The sequence below is a fragment of the Schistocerca nitens genome, chromosome 1 (genome assembly GCF_023898315.1).
Source record: "Schistocerca nitens isolate TAMUIC-IGC-003100 chromosome 1, iqSchNite1.1, whole genome shotgun sequence".
Lineage (NCBI taxonomy): Eukaryota > Metazoa > Arthropoda > Insecta > Orthoptera > Acrididae > Schistocerca > Schistocerca nitens.
This window is the reverse complement of record NC_064614.1, coordinates 40,887,883-40,901,093: the sequence shown is the minus strand read 5'-3', so window position 1 is coordinate 40,901,093 and position 13,211 is coordinate 40,887,883.

The following is a 13,211-nucleotide window of genomic DNA, read 5'->3' as shown; positions in this document are numbered from 1 at the left end:
TCAGCGTAAGGAGAGCAGTGTGAGAAGCGTTCACTGAATTTGAAAGTCAAATTTTCCACTCGGTTCAAAATGGTTCAAATGGCTCTGAGCACTATGGGACTTAACATCTATGGTCATCAGTCCCCTAGAACTTAGAACTACTTAAACCTAACTAACCTAAGGACAGCACACAACACCCAGCCATCACGAGGCAGAGAAAATCCCTGACCCCGCCGGGAATCGAACCCGGTCCCACTCGGTTCGACAAAGAAGCAGTGGTCTTATCTAAAGTCAATAAGTGGATCGAAATCACCCATTCAGTTATCGTACTGGAACTGAAACGACAGATGACAGAGAGAGAGAGAGCCGAAACACTTAATATAGCCTTCTGAAACTCTTTCACCGACGAACATAGTAACAAGTTTCCTCTTCTCAATCGACACACGAACGCCGAAAAGCCATATATTTAAATAATTGATTGGGAAGTAGAAAATCAATTACCATCACTTAATAGGGGAAAGGCATCTGGACCAAATAACAAACATGTAAGATTATGTAGAGATTGTGCAAAAGAACTTACTCCCCTTCTAGCAGTAGTCAATAAAAGATCGCTGGGACAACGAAGGGTACTCAGAGATTGGAAAAAGGCTTAGATCATTCTCGTTTTCAAGAAGGATTGCAGGACACATCCATGTAATTATAGGCCGTTATCACTGACATCAATCGGTTGCAAAATTATGAAACATGTATTGGCGCGTATTATGGCGTCTTTGAAAAATAAAAATCTCCTCTATGAAAATCGACATAGGTTTGGGAAACAGAGACCTTCCAATAGTCAGTACGCTCTGTGCGTCGATAGGATGCAGAGTGCCGCAGACATGGCCGCTGAGGCTGAACCGGTCTTCCCCGGCTTCAGGGAGACATTTTATACAGTTCCAAACTATTTTCTGTTAAGTAGAATACGAGCTTCCGGAGTGTCCCAGCAGATTTCTCACTCGATTCCAGACTTCTCTGTAGACAGAGATCGATACATCGCTCTTCATCGATAGATGTAAAAATAATTCGAGGAATATCCCAAGGATGTGTGCAATTTATAGACAATATCCATTTCCTGTGCATAACGTCGGAAGTTCTGTAAGGCTGTTCGTAGATGATGCAGTTACCACCAAGAGCACCAAAAGTCTGTAGCGAATGGCAGGATGATGATCGATGCAGCGACTGCCAGCTGACACTGAACGTAAGTAAATGCAACTTATTCCGCGTACATAGGCAAAGAAATCCACTGCTGTACTATTACACTACTGGAGACAAATCGCTGGAAACAGTAAATTCTGTAAAATACCTATAAGCAACCTTCCAGATGAATGATCACACAACGCATATTATAGGAAAAGCATATGCCACGCTGGGTTAAATGGAAGAACTTTAAAGAACGAAATATTTTGCAAAACACTTGTCCGACCGATTCTTGAAGACTGTTCGTCCGTCTGGGACCCTTACCAGGTTGAATTAATAGAAGAGTTAGAGAGATCCAACGAAGAGCGCAGCGTTGCACCAAGAGATCCTTTAGTGAGCTCGAGACCGTTACAGAGACGCTTCAGTGCCACACGGTAAAAGTGACGAGTTGTGCATCACAAAGAGGTTTACTATTGCCATTCTGAGACAGTACGTTCAGAAAAGAGTGAGGTAACGCATTACTTCCCCTCATATGCGTCCCGCGAAAAGACCACAACAGTTTATCAATAGTCATTTTTTCCACGCGTCATTCCTGAATGCACCAAGGAAGAGGAAAATATGTACGTAGTTGTGAATCTTCAGGTTTTCGTAGTTGTATCAGAAGTATACTTCGCCACACATGATAAGGTGGCTCGCGGAGTGTATATGTGGATGTAGAACACCTCGCTCCTCTTGGAACGCATGGTCACGGAATTTCATCAGTAAACCTATCCGAGGAAAAAGAGTCATGATGCTCTCTCCATTGGCAGATGATTCCAGAATAGTTACCTATTCGGAAATCTGAGTGGGGACTGCCAAGGAGGGGGCGGTGGGGGGGGGGGGCAGAAAAGATCAAATAACAAATTAAAGTATAACGTTCTATGAGGCGCGGAATGTAACAAGTTTGAAGAGGGCAGGGAAGCTAGAAAATCTGAAAAGGGAAATGCAAAGACTCAGTCTAGAAATAGTGCAAGTCAGTGAAGTGAAATGGAAAGAAGATGCGGAATTTTGGTCAGATCATTACAGGGTAATATCAACAGCGACAGAAAATGACGTAACGGCTGGTTCAAATGGCTCTGAGCACTATGCGACTTAACTTCTGAGGTCATCAATCGCCTAGAACTTAGAACTAATTAAACCTAACTAACCTAAGGACATCACACACATCCATACCCGAGGCACGATTCGAACCTGCGACCGTAGCAGTCACTCGGTGCCAGACTGTAGCGCCTAGAATCGCACGGCCACTCCGGCCGGCTATGTAATGGTTGTGGGGTTCATTATGAATAGGAATATAGGGCAGAGAGTCAACAACTCTGAACAATTCAATGATAAGGTTGTTCTCATCATGATAGACAGCAGACCAACACCGAGAATAACAGTTCAGGTATGCATGTTGAAAGGTGGCTACACTGAGCCACAGCGCCAGAGATCGCTAGAGAGCATTGTTCCGCCGCCTCCACGGGCTGTCATTATTGAGATGTGCTAGAAGTCAGTGCTTGTCCAGGACTCGTAGTAGTCAGTTCGTGTTGAGATGTGCTAGTAAGGAGTGCTTGCTGAGATGTGATACTGAAAAGTTCTTGTTGAGATGTGGTAATAGCGAGTCGGTGTGGAGATATATTGTAATTATGAGAGTGATTTTGGTCAATATATGAAGGTAACGAAACTTGATTTATTTTTCATTATTTCCATGTTTTAAATAATGTGTCATTACAGGTTCAGTCAACAAAGCATCTGGCTTGTGTTCTTGTATTAGAGCGTAATTCTGGTTTTCTTGAGTAATTATGGTATTTTTATTTTCTTTAATTAATTCAGTATAAATGATATTTAAAATTTCTTGTGTTATTGAAGAAGAACCGTGCCAGATGCGTACGTTGAGTCATACTTCCACACGCAGAACAGTTACACTTGTGCTTTGGTTTCGTAGGTTTTTATAGTTGCTGGGGACTTAATTGATTAATTGTGTTAATGAAAATTTCCATTTCATTCCTTGTTATTGTTCTAAGCAGTCAGATTGCGTAATAATAATAGTCAGGGCCAACCGTTTACGAGACTTCGTAATCGGACAGACAGCTGCTAAAGCAAGAAATCAAAATCATTTTCATTACATTTAATTAAGCCCCCATGCACGTGGCGACCCTGCCAGGATCGTCCCTTGGAATTCTTCTGATTGTAAAAATAGTAGACAGTAGTATTGTTGTAGTAATTTGTAGTTTAGTAATTGTAGTCTATTTTGCATGTGTAGATGTGGTAATTGGCATTCTTTTAATGGTATTTTTTCAAAATTTATTTTTTTTGTTGCCTTGTCTACGGGTTTGACAATTTAGTGCAATTTTTTCAATTGTTCGTTAATCGTGTTTGAGGGAAACATTTCGAGTGAATGGTATTGTTGATGTGTAATTGTGTGTAATTTGGTGTGCAATTGTGTGTAATTTCCGTACAGTGACGAGTTTTGTATGTTTTGTAAATGATTACGCGATCAATGAAAAAGACAAAAATGATGAATAGTGAGAAAGACGAAATTGTTAACATGGCGAACTCGCCAACAGAGGAAAACAGTGTGATGAATAATGAAGTGGAAAACAATGTAATAAGTCGGGAAAATAGTCCGGAACCAATTCAAAACTTTTCACAATTAGAAAATTTTCAGAATTTGAGATTAACGACAGAAGATTCTGGAACAGTATCGAACACAGATAGCTTTACAGCGATGACGAAGGAACCTGGTTTTGCGGGAAATGTTAGGGGCGAAAAGAATTTCGAACAAGTTAATATGGAGCAGTTGATGAGTGCAATATTAAATTTTCGATCTGAATTTAAAACTGAGATAGGAACAATTAAAACTGAGATGGGAACAATTAAAACTGAGATGGGAACAATGGAAACACGGTTAGACTCACGAATAGGGACATGTTTCAAAAATATGAAAGATGAGTTAAAGAAAGAAATCAGAGAAGAAGTACAACCGATTTTGAATTCTCACAATAATAGATTAATTGCAGTAGAGATTAGACAAAGGGAACAGGATAGAGAACAGGAAGAAAGAGATCGCGTGATAGTACAGAAATTTTCAGAGTTAAATTTACAACGTGCACACGATAAGAAAGAAATATTTGAGAGAATCGAGGAATCAGTACCAAATGACAGAATAAATAACCTAACACAACAATATGAACAGTTAACTACCAAATGTGTCAACACTGAAACCCGAGTCGTGACACTTACGGAAGACGTAGGTAAACAGAAAGAAAAAATAGGTGACTTATCGGAAAGAGTTGAGGAGATTTCAGATAAATTGACAAGTCTTAGTTTAAATGGGGATAGAGATTCAGATGATACAGCTCCATTACCATTTGCAGAAACCGAAGAGTACCAGAACATAAGCAAGCATGTTGAAAATCAAGGAAAATTTAATGAACGTGTTAAAAGGGAAGTTGAGGCATTACGAAAGCAAGTCAAACAAATTGAAGGGGAAATTGTAGGAAAAGACAGCAAAAGAAATTTGGAATCACAGATAGCAGAGGGGTTTGAAGAAAATAATTTGTTTCATTTACGGGATGCAACAAGAGAGCGCCAGGCGCGCGAACTTGACAATAATCGACATTCAAACTGGGACAGACGCGGTAGGTCTTTGTCGCCACGAGGCGAAAACTTTGACTATAAACACTTTTTGACTGTTCGGAAATTTAAGATCTTCCGCAATTCTAAGAATGACATACATCCATGTGCATGGTTAGATCAATTTATGTACGCACTCCCACCAAATTGGCCACTAAGTCACAAACTGGAATTTATGTGTGGATATTTAGAAAACGAACCGGCGACGCGGATGCGTGCACTCATTAGAGATTGTAATAATCTGAATGATTTTTATCATGCATTTCTATCGGCATATTGGTCCGAAAACACGCAAGACAGAGTCAAACACAGTCTTATTATGCAGCGTAATTTCAAACAGTCTGAATTCCGCACGCCAGCAGAATATTTTGAAGACATGATTCGAAAGAATCAGTTCCTTTCCAACCCTTACAGTCCGACTGAATTAATTCGCATTTGTTTAACTAAGCTGCCACAATCCATAAGACAAATTGCTTTAGCCGGAAGATGTAAAGACGACATTGAGACTTTTAAGACTTTGCTACAAGAACTTGAGTATGACAACGACGACGGGACTTCTTGTAATTTTTTCAGTAGCAGTAATTACAATACATTTTCAGAGAAAAGGGATAGTGATCGGAACGGACGTTATTTGGGTAACTTTGAGAATGACAGACGTAACAGACAGGACAATAGATACCAGCCTTATGACAATAACAGACGTTCTAACAGAAATTACACAGACAATTATAATAACGGTAATTCCTACCGGAATGATCAACCATACGGAAACAGTAATCGGTATCATCAAGATAGAAATTATTCATACAATAACAGAAATTCTTACTACAGAAATAACCAGGGTAGTAGATACAACAATAATTTCAGAAGTGACAGTCGAAATTACACAAGAAGTAGTTATGCAGACAGACAGGAAAACAGAAATTTTAATAACAGACACAACCAAGAATTTGCATCTAACAGACAGGAAGGACCTAATTGGCATCCTCCACGTGACAGAACTTCAGAGAGACAAGTGCAATTAGTAGAAATTGATCCGCGAAATGACGCGAATAATCAAAGACGTGACGCAAACAATCGACAATGACTAGCAGCTTCGGCTTCTGGCAGCAATATAGACGGTTCAGAAAGTAATGACACTTCGACTTTACACTACGTACGACTGGAAGACATGAGAGACATTTTGTTAGACGAAAAGGAAACTAATGTAGACGCATTTTTACATCCTGTTATTGAAGTATGTGTGGGTAAGAATAAGTTCACTGCAGTTTTAGATTCTGGGAGCCCATTGAACGTCATTAGTGAATCAGTTTTTCATATATGTGAAAGAACTATTGCCTGTCCTGTGTTACCTATTTCTAAAACTACAATTCGAGGCGCTATTTCTGGAAAAGGTGTGGAAGTTAAACAACAGACCAACCTAAATTTCATTTGTCAAGGATACGAATTTTCTGCTAATTTTATTATTGTTCCATTACTCAGTACACAGATTATTTTAGGTATGGAGTTTCTTAACGCACATAAGGCAATTTTGAACTTTAAAGAAGGAAGTGTGAATTTGAATGTTGCCGGAATGCCGAAATGTTTGAAATTTTTCGAGTGTTTAGCAAGATCTGAATCAGATACAAAATGTTTAAGGTTTCTTACTTCTGATGTTTTCGTTGAGCATTATGACGACAGTGTGTTTATTCATGACAATGACAATAGATACAGAGACGCGATGGAGGATATAATTAGTAGCGAAGAATTAATTAATGAAAAGGTTAAAAAAGCTGAAGTGCCAGATGACGTTGCAAGAGAAGAGCTGCGCCATATTTTGACTTCACATGCTACAGTGTTTAGTCATCACACAGGAACTATACAAGGCTTACAATATTTATTTAAAGTAAAAGAACACACACCATTTCGCTGAAAAACGTACGCTATTCCTTTGGCTTACAGAGACAAGGTTAAGAATGAACTTCAATACATGTTAGATCAGGGCATTATTGAGCCAGCAGTCAGCCCTTATACCAGCCCATTACACGTTGTTCTTAAAAAGGATGGGTCAATTCGTTTGGTTCTGGATTCCAGACAGATAAATAATATTATTATTCCTGAAACTGACCGTCCACAAAATTTAGATGAACTTCTTCAACATTTCCATGGAATTAAAGTTTTATCCACGATTGATATGCGCGCAAGTTTTTGGCAAATAGAACTCCACCCTGATTGTAGAAAATATACTGCCTTTTTAGCCTTTGGTAACTGTTACCAGTTTCGAAAATTACCGTTTGGACTTACTGTATCTTCTGCAGCATTCATTCGTAGCTTAAATGAAATTTTACCTGTTTATCTTCGTGACAATATTACTTCATATGTTGACGATATTCTTATTGCTAAACGTTCTTGGAGTGAGCATAACAAAATTTTGGATTCATTATTACGTATTTTTGCACGAGTTGGCATGACAGTGAACTTGGAAAAATCAGAATTTGGTCGTTCTCAGGTGAAATTTCTCGGTCACATTATTTCTACAGAAGGTATTCTTCCTGATCCAGAAAAACTAGACGCTATTCGTAATTATGCTGTTCCTTCCACAAAACGTGATGTTCGTAGTTTCCTTGGTGTCTGTAATTTTCTTAGACGCTTTGTTAGATTGGACAATTTGGCCACACCTCGTTTATGTGAACTATCTGGAAAGAATTCTAATTGGTGTTGGGATGAGGAAGCTCAATCAGAATTTGAACAACTTCGTGACGCTTTAGTTGCTGCTCCACTTCTTTCACATCCGGATTTATCTAGAGATTTTTGTTTGGCGACGGACTCATCATACAAAGGCCTAGGTGCACATTTATTTCCGAGCTTTGGAATTTCTTATGTCGACAAAATTAACTCATGGCAGATTGTCACGATGGGCGCTGTATCTACAGGAATTTGATTTTAGTATTGTTTACATACAGGGATCTTCAAATATTGTTGCTGATGCTTTATCACGTGCACCTATGCGTTTGAAACAAAGTGCTGAAGAGGACTGCAAAGAAAACCATTGTTGTTTGATGTACATTCAAGGTGTTGCGTTTGAGAACTTTATTTCATCTTCGCTCCAGGACATCGCTAAGGAGCAAAATAAGGATCCAATCTGGAAGGACATTAAGGAGAAGTGGAGGAGAAAGGAAAGCGTAGCGATCAGACAGTATTATTTAGTTCGCAATGATATTCTTTTCAAACGAAAATCGGTCGACAACTCTGTTTGGTTAGTTTGTATTCCTGATGAGTGGGTCAATAAATTGATTTGGCACACACATTTTAGTTATGCACACTTTGGTCCCAGAAAATGTTTTCATAAATTACGAGAAAATTGTTACTTCAGTAATATGGAAAAACGTATTCGATCCGTTCTGGCCAAATGCAAATTATGTCAAAAGGCTAAACCGCCAACGATTTCTCACAGAGCACCGTTGTTTCCTATCATTCCAGCGAAATTAAAGGAGATGGCTGCAGTCGATTTGTTCGGTCCAGTGGTTCGTTCTACTAATGGTTTTGCGTACATTTTCGTAGCAGTGGAATTGACATCAAAATATGTGTGTTTTACACCTTTACGCAAAGCAACAGCTCGTTCAGTATCTAATGCTTTCATCAAACATTTTCTTAAAGAAGTTGGTCATGTTGATAAGGTTATATCAGATAATGGATCACAGTTTCGCTCTAAAATTTGGCTTCGTACTCTACGGCGTCGGAAGATTAAACCAATTTTCATTTCACTTTTTCACCCTCAATCTAATGCTTCAGAGAGATGGATGAAGGAAATCAATAAATTGTGCCGTCTTTATTGTCATCAGAATCACAGAACGTGGGATCAGTATCTTCATATTTTTCAAAACATTCTGAATGAACTTCCTAATGACTCAACTTCTTTACCGCCTCTATTGATATTAAAAAATAAAGTACCAACAAATCGCATTTCTGAAATCGTTCCTTTTCCGCCTTCACGGAAACTGCGGCATTCTGAAGTTGTCAACCTGGCTCTACGAAATATTGCGTCTGCGGCTGCAAGAAGAGAGAAATCAGCTAAACGTCCTGGTCGTTTAAAAATCTTGTCAGTTGGTCAAAAGGTGTTAATTAAGTCTCATCGTTTGTCTCATAAAGGAAAAGGCTTGTGTCGCAAATTTTTTCTGCTTTATAACGGTCCATTTAGAGTTCGCAAAATTATTCATGATAACACTGTTGAAGTAGAAACTCTTAAATCTCGGCGCTCTAAGGGAATACATCATATATCGAACGTAAAAAATTTTTGTAGAATGACATACTTTAGAGAAACTAACAGCTACGTAAACATGCGGAGAATGCAAGAGTACCGCGCTGTGTTTTGGCGGCGGCACATCCTCAAAGCAACAGTCAGTCTGCGCGCCGCACGAGGCAGTCGTTGACCGCAAACAATCACTTCCCACGTCACGCGCCTACAGCTGATCGAGCGCTCAGTGCGAATGCACTGACAGCCGTAAACAAATACACAGTCTAATTTCTCCGAATAAATTCTGTATAAAGCTATGATGACTTCATAAATTATGTTATTAACGTTCAGTATTTTTCAGGATACGGTTGTGTAAAATATTTAAGACCTTCAGGTAAATTCTGTGCGTGTCCGACGTAAAGACGACTTGCTTTGGAGAAAATTTCAGGAAGAATGGAATTTCGAAAAAAAAAAGTAATAAACTAAAAAGGGTAACTATTGATTGAGTTTATTTTTCAGGTAACATAATTCCACTTAGGTACGTACTTTAGACGTAATTTGCTGCTTGCGATTACGTGATTCATACTTTGTGCTAAATCTCATGTTCTATGAATTTACTTGTGAAGCGACGTGCTTGTGTACATTTGCTGATTTTGACAATTATTGATTAATGAACAGTGTTATTACTTGTGTATATTATGCATCGCTTGGCTGCTATGCTTTTTCACTGATGTCATATTTTTTTAATTATGTGCCTGCTGTGCTTATTTATTTAAATTATAATTGTCACCTGATTAATTGTGCTGATGTGGTTAGATATGTAAGTTAGACTTTGTGATTTATCTGCTTGCGCCTTCATGGGTACTTATTAAGATTACATATGAACATTTATTTGCTTATGTCGATGTGATGCTAATGACCTGTTTATTATGATAGATAACATATTTGCTGCCTTGCTTATGGATTGCATATTTACACATTTCTGTTTTGTTGTCATAACTACTCTTCAATTTAGTATATAGAAATGCTGATATACTGTGTACAAACATAGAGACTAGGTTACACTATGGTATTAATTGTAGATTGTTCGCTTGGCAGAGCCTTGTTATAGGGATTGTGCTGCATCCACTTGTTGACATTCTGTTCTCTACTGGTATATTTACTCGCTATTGCATGTTTTGCTTACGCTCAGTGCATTATATTTTTAAGATAAGAAAATGAACTGCTATAATTCGACGAACGACATTAGTAAAAGAAAGTCATAGAAGTCACATGAGCTGAGGTTTTATGGAAGCTGTATAAATTTATGCTAATAGGAAGGAAGCTAACGACATGACAGACCAAAACTAGGTTTAGACCATTGACAGTATTACACTGCATTTTCGTGAGCAATTGAAATAGGAACTGACACTTGACACAAAAAATACTCCACATGTTTGCTTCTGCTATGATTCTTGAAGTGGTGTACACACTGTGAAATATTATGATCATTCACACTCCGTAATCGTACTTAATTACTGAGAGTTATTCGAACTAAAGTCTGTTAGAGGTCATGTATGCATTTCTTTTATTTAATGATGGACAAGGAACCAAAATGTATCTTATAATTTATAATGAGTAGAAAATTTGTGTCAGATGGATTACACAGAGGTTGTGTGTGGACACTGTGTCTTCGGATTGTATGGGATGATGAGGTTTGCATTAGGTTTTTATCTGTACTTGTTCGAGGAGACTGACTAGAGGAAAGTGTTGCTATGGAAGCGAAATGATATTGGTGCTGAGGTTTATATGTATCGACGTATTATTGAGGTATTGAGATTAGGTGAAGTAGATGATTATTGGAGTTTTCGTGGACAAAAGGTAAGTTAAATGATATTGATGATCGACGTATTGAAAAGGTATTAGTGAAGTATTGAGATGTTGTGATGCTAATGATTATTGGAGTTTTGGTGGATAAGAGGTAAAGTAAATGAGGAGCATATTGTTTTTGTTGGTTTATATGGAACAAGGAGGATGAAGATGGCAGACTAGAACACTAAAGTAGAAAGAAGATTGCCTACACACACACTTTGTTAAATCAATAAGCAGTATACACTTTTTTTTTAAGAGAGGAAGTATTTGCATATCTTGGCTCACTGACAGTTGTTCAGCAACAGTACAATTTGATCTGGCTTGGCAAACATTGGTCTAGACATGATGACTATGACGTTGACTAACTATTATTGACTGTTATACATTGCTGCCACTACTACTTGATACACATGATGAACATAAAATTTTGACAGAATTGCATTTACACAGTTAACACTATTCAATTACACAGTAGCACTAATGTGGATGAAAGATGAGTGAGTGTGTTTTGTGTGTTTTCCTTTTATAATTCCAGAGAAGTGATCCCAACCTATCTCCTAAATATTATTTCACTTGTTTGTTGTGGCTTGCACTGACACCCATAAATATTATAGGTTAACTGTTATTGTGTACTGTAATAGTTAATGTGACAATTAACTGATATCATTTGTGTGTTTATTATGATTTGTATGTTTAGTGTAAGAGCATTGATTATATTTTGTTAAAGAAATTGTATGTGCATTCAAACTATTGTTCATGACTGAACTGTCTCAGTAGTTATGGTGAATAGTATGGACTGTTACTTGCACCTTTTCTACATGATTGGTGCTACAAGGATATGTTTAATTTCTGCTGATGAACTGTGTGATCAGTGATTGTAAAAAAAATTATGGACTGTTACTTGTACCTTCTCTACATGATTGGTGCCACTAGGACATGTTTAATTTCTGCTTATAAACTCTGATGAACAGTGTGATCAGTGATACTAGATTTTATGGAACTGCTTCTGCTGAGAAATGTGACCTGTTGCTGTGTGCACCTGATCAACATTGCTGGTGCCACTAATGGACTGCTTCTACTGAAATGGTGTTACTTGTTGGTGTCTGTACCTACTCAACATTTCTGGGTGCCACTGATGGACTGCTTCTACTGAAATGAAGTCACCTGTTGCTGTGTGCACCTGATCAACATTGCTGGGTGCCACTAATGGACTGCTTCTACTGAAATGGTGTTACTTGTTGATGTCTGCACCTGCTCAACATTGCTGGGTGCCACTGATGGATTGCTTCTACTGAAATGAAGTCACCTGTTGCTGTGTGCACCTGCTCAACATTGCTGGGTGCCACTGATGGACTGCTTCTACTGAAAAGATGTCACCTGTTGATGTCTGCACCTGCTCAACATTGCTGGGTGCCACTAATGGACTGCTTCTACTGAAATGGTGTTACTTGTTGGTGTCTGCACCTATTCAACAGTACTGGGTGCCACTGATGGACTGTTTCTATTGAAAAAATGTTACTTGTTGGTATTTGCACCTGTTGACCATTGCTGGGTGCTACTGCTGGAACTGTCAACTGCTTATTCTGGAGCTATGGAAAGCGTTTATGTGAATATTTGTATAAACTGATTTTTTGTGTATTACTATTAGTGAAAAATTATGAGACTCTTACTTGCACATATTCGTCATTGCTGACGCTATTGATTGAACTGTTTAACCACATAATACTTGTGTAAACTATTATGTAAAGTCACATGTATGAAAGAATTTGTATTGCTTACTGTATTTTATATATTAGGTTATTGAAAGGTCAGTGCAAAGCCAAAATTTTATCTAGTTATATGATATTTACGTATTAATATTATCTTTTATTTTTGTCTGTATTTTTTTGACGAATTTGGTGGTATTTTCACCACCAATGCTGGCAAAAATACCATCAAATTCTAGCCGTGGAGGAAGGGCATATGAAAGGTGGCTACACTGAGCCACAGCGCCAGAGATCGCTAGAGAGCATTGTTCCGCCGCCTCCACGGGCTGTCATTATTGAGATGTGCTAGAAGTCAGTGCTTGTCCAGGACTCGTAGTAGTCAGTTCGTGTTGAGATGTGCTAGTAAGGAGTGCTTGCTGAGATGTGATACTGAAAAGTTCTTGTTGAGATGTGGTAATAGCGAGTCGGTGTGGAGATATATTGTAATTATGAGAGTGATTTTGGTCAATATATGAAGGTAACGAAACTTGATTTATTTTTCATTATTTCCATGTTTTAAATAATGTGTCATTACAGGTTCAGTCAACAAAGCATCTGGCTTGTGTTCTTGTATTAGAGCGTAATTCTGG